Consider the following 4,549-nt stretch of genomic DNA (forward strand, 5'->3'; position numbering starts at 1 on the left):
GTTTTTGTCGAGGGTGCTGGTTAGTTGGTCTTCGGTGACTTTTCCCCAGCGGCGGTGAGGCGGTAGTGGGGTGCGGTGGTGTTCGGTGTTTTTCTTGAAGGTGAAATGGACGCAGTGGTGGTCGGTCCAGTGGAGTTTGGAGGTGTGGCTGAATGAGATGTGGTTGCTTGCAGTGTAGAGTGGGTCAAGGGTGTGGCCGGCGATGTGGGTGGGTGTGTTGACCAGTTGACGGAGTCCGAGGTTGAAGAGGTTGGTGGTCAGTGATGCGGTGTTGGCGTCATTGTTGTTCTCCAGGTGGAAGTTGAGGTCTCCCAGGAGGATGTAGTCTGAAGAGGCGAGGGCGTGGGTGCTTGCGAGGTCGGAGATGGTGTCGCTGAAGGGGGCTCTTGGTCCTGGAGGACGGTATATGAGGGTTCCTCTGAGGGTAGTGTTAGGGTCCGTGTGGATCTGGAAGTGGAGGTGTTCGGCTGTCTTGAGGGTGTCGTCCGTGTGGGTGTGGATCTTGAGGGTGGATTTGTGGGCGATGGCTATTCCTCCGCCGATTCCGTTGGTGCGATCTCTTCTGGTGATCTTGTAGCCGTCAGGGATGGCGATGGCGATGTCTGGGGCCGAGGAGTCGTTCCACCAGGTTTCGGTTAGGAAGGCTACATCTGGGGCGGTGGTGTCGAGCAGGTCCCAGAGCTCGATGGCGTGCTTTCGTGCTGAGCGTGTGTTAAGGAGGATGCAGGTGGTTTGTGTTGGTTGTTGCAGACTTCGTTGTTCTGTTGCAGGTGAAGTTGCAGGTGCGGCAGGAAAAAGGTCCTTTGGTGTGCTTCGGGGTGGCCTGGAAGCATTCTGTGGAGGGGCCAGGGTTGAGGGCGAGGAGTTCGCTGGCCGAGTAGCGAAAGGTGGGGATGCGGGGGGTGTGAGGACCAGGGGGGGGGTGGTGCTGGGCGCGGTCCAGGCGCGGACGGGCGCAGACAGGCTTGCCTCTGTGGCGCGGACACGCAGGGCCAGCCATTAAGAAGGGAGGGGGGAGGGAGGAGCAGCTGGGAGGCGGGAGGCGGGAGGGAGCGGCGAATGGGGGCACGAGGGGGGCGGGCCGCGGGGAGGCAGCGGCAGTGAGAGAAGGCAGGGGGGGAGCGCACAAGGGGCAAAATACCAGGAAACAAGGCACAATAAAGAATACAGCACAGTTTACAACAGTCACAAAACTAGGCAAAAATGGTACAAATACAAATGGAATACAGCAATCAGAGGGGCACAAATGGGGGCTAGAGCGCCAGGAGGCAGGCGCTAAAAAGTGGAAAAAACACTTACAGGAGCGGCGAAAAAGCAGCAGAAGCCACGGGACTCGAACATGCTAGCAGCAGCGTGGGCGGGGGCCAGGGGCACGAGACAGCAGGGTGGTGCTGCGGACGTGGGGGGTGAGCTCTGGACTAAAACAGGTCAGAGGTTGCTCACTCGCGACGCGCAGCGCCAGCCATTAAGAGGGGAGGGAGGAGCAGCTGGGAGGCGGGAGGCGGGAGGCGGGAGGCGGGAGGGAGCGGCGAATGGGGGCGCGAGGGGGGCGGGGCCGCGGGGAGGCAGCGGTAGTGAGAGAAGGCAGGGGGGGAGCGCACAAGGGGCAAAATACCAGGAAACAAGGCACAATAAAGAATACAGCACAGTTTACAACAGTCACAAAACTAGACAAAAATGGCACAAATACAAATGGAATACAGCAATCAGAGGGGCACAAATGGGGGCTAGAGCGCCAGGAGGCAGGTGCTAAAAAGTGGAAAAAACACTTCCAGGAGCGGCGAAAAAGCGGCAGAAGCCACGGGACTCGAACACGCTAGCAGCAGAGTGGGCGGGGGCCAGGGGCACGAGACAGCAGGGTGGTGCTGCGGACGTGGGGGGCGAGCTCTGGACCAAAACAGGTCAGAGGTCGCTCACTCGCGACGCGCAGCGCCAGCCATTAAGAAGGGAGGGGGGAGGGAGGAGCAGCTGGGAGGCGGGAGGCGGGAGGGAGCGGCGAATGGGGGCGCGAGGGGGGCGGGGCCGCGGGGAGGCAGCGGCAGTGAGAGAAGGCGGGGGGGAGCGCACAAGGGGCAAAATACCAGGAAACAAGGCACAATAAAGAATACGGCACAGTTTACAACAGTCACAAAACTAGGCAAAAATGGCACAAATACAAATGGAATACAGCAATCAGAGGGGCACAAATGGGGGCTAGAGTGCCAGGAGGCAGGCGCTAAAAAGTGGAAAAAACACTTACAGGAGCGGCGAAAAGCGGCAGGAGCCACGGGACTCGAACACGCTAGCAGCAGCGTGGGCGGGGGCCAGGGGCACGAGACAGCAGGGTGGTGCTGCGGACGTGGGGGGCGAGCTCTGGACCAAAACAGGTCAGAGGTCGCTCACTCGTGACGCGCAGCGCCAGCCATTAAGAAGGGAGGGGGAGGGAGGAACAGCTGGGAGGCGGGAGGGAGCGGCGAATGGGGGCGTGAGGGGGGCGGGGCCGCAGGGAGGCAGCGGCAGTGAGAGAAGGCAGGGGGGGAGCGCACAAGGGGCAAAATACCAGGAAACAAGGCACAATAAAGAATACGGCACAGTTTACAACAGTCACAAAACTAGGCAAAAATGGCACAAATACAAATGGAATACAGCAATCAGAGGGGCACAAATGGGGGCTAGAGTGCCAGGAGGCAGGTGCTAAAAAGTGGAAAAAACACTTACAGGAGCGGCGAAAAAGCGGCAGGAGCCACGGGACTCAAACACGCTAGCAGCAGCGTGGGCGGGGGCCAGGGGCACGAGACAGCAGGGTGGTGCTGCGGATGTGGGGGGCGAGCTCTGGACCAAAACAGGTCAGAGGTCGCTCACTCGCGACGCGCAGCGCTAGCCATTAAGAAGGGAGGGGGGAGGGAGGAGCAGCTGGGAGGCAGGAGGGAGCGGCGAATGGGGGCGTGAGGGGGGCGGGGCTGCGGGGAGGCAGCGGCAGTGAGAGAAGGCAGGGGGGGGAGCGCACAAGGGGCAAAATACCAGGAAACAAGGCACAATAAAGAATACGGCACAGTTTACAACAGTCACAAAACTAGGCAAAAATGGCACAAATACAAATGGAATACAGCAATCAGAGGGGCACAAATGGGGGCTAGAGCGCCAGGAGGCAGGCGCTAAAAAGTGGAAAAAAGCACTTACAGGAGCGGCGAAAAAGCGGCAGAAGCCACGGGACTCGAACACGCTAGCAGCAGCGTGGGCGGGGGCCAGGGGCACGAGACAGCAGGGTGGTGCTGCGGACGTGGGGGGCGAGCTCTGGACCAAAACAGGTCAGAGGTCGCTCACTCGCGACGCGCAGCGCCAGCCATTAAGAAGGGAGGGGGGAGGGAGGAGCAGCTGGGAGGCGGGAGGGAGCGGCGAATGGGGGCGCGAGGGGGGCGGGGCCGCGGGGAGGCAGCGGCAGTGAGAGAAGGCAGGGGGGGAGCGCACAAGGGGCAAAATACCAGGAAACAAGGCACAATAAAGAATACGGCACAGTTTACAACAGTCACAAAACTAGGCAAAAATGGCACAAATACAAATGGAATACAGCAATCAGAGGGGCACAAATGGGGGCTAGAGTGCCAGGAGGCAGGCGCTAAAAAGTGGAAAAAACACTTACAGGAGCGGCGAAAAAGCGGCAGAAGCCACGGGACTCGAACACGCTAGCAGCAGCGTGGGCGGGGGCCAGGGGCACGAGACAGCAGGGTGGTGCTGCGGACGTGGGGGGCGAGCTCTGGACCAAAACAGGTCAGAGGTCGCTCACTCGCGACGCGCAGCGCCAGCCATTAAGAAGGGAGGGGGGAGGGAGGAGCAGCTGGGAGGCAGGAGGCGGGAGGGAGCGGCAAATGGGGGCGCGAGGGGGGCGGGCCGCGGGGAGACAGTGACACTGAATCTTAGCAAATAATTGTAAATGATCTCATTGACATCATAATAATTAATCCTAGCAAATAATGGCTCAAGAACTTGATCTCATTGACATCATAATAATTAACATCACAGCAGCCTGGTTTGTACCTTGAAGGGAAGAGTTATTGCTAGTTCACAGGGAGATGCTTGTGGTAAGGCCCACTGGTACTAATTAGTAGAGACAATATGTTATGTATGAACTAATAAGGAATACAGAGGTGACGGTTCTATTCAAAAACATATTTTTTCAAGTATTCACAGTAATGGACTGGTGCAACAATTAGAAAAAAGGTAGATAATTTTCATTTGTTTTATTTGTATTATCAATAGTGCACATTCCACATTTTAATTTATTTCCAATTTAAAAAATAATCTCACAGTGGGATCTGTAGAAGGTAAACAGCATTTATCTGAATGCTGTTTACCTAATTTGCTTGGTACTGCTTTTAACACCTCTGAGACTAGGGGTTGCAAAAGCATTGCTGGGGACCCAAGGGGCATTCTAGGGGTCGCAGCTGTGATCACTAGTGACCCCTAAAATTACAATAAAATGTGAACAGTTGTCAAGGAGTCATAAATACACTTCCAGGAAGTGAACACAGGTGGGCCTCGACCTGGTGTGGACACAATGTGGGCCAACGAG

Source organism: Pleurodeles waltl, chromosome 4_1 (assembly GCF_031143425.1).
Source record: "Pleurodeles waltl isolate 20211129_DDA chromosome 4_1, aPleWal1.hap1.20221129, whole genome shotgun sequence".
NCBI classification, from domain to species: domain Eukaryota; kingdom Metazoa; phylum Chordata; class Amphibia; order Caudata; family Salamandridae; genus Pleurodeles; species Pleurodeles waltl.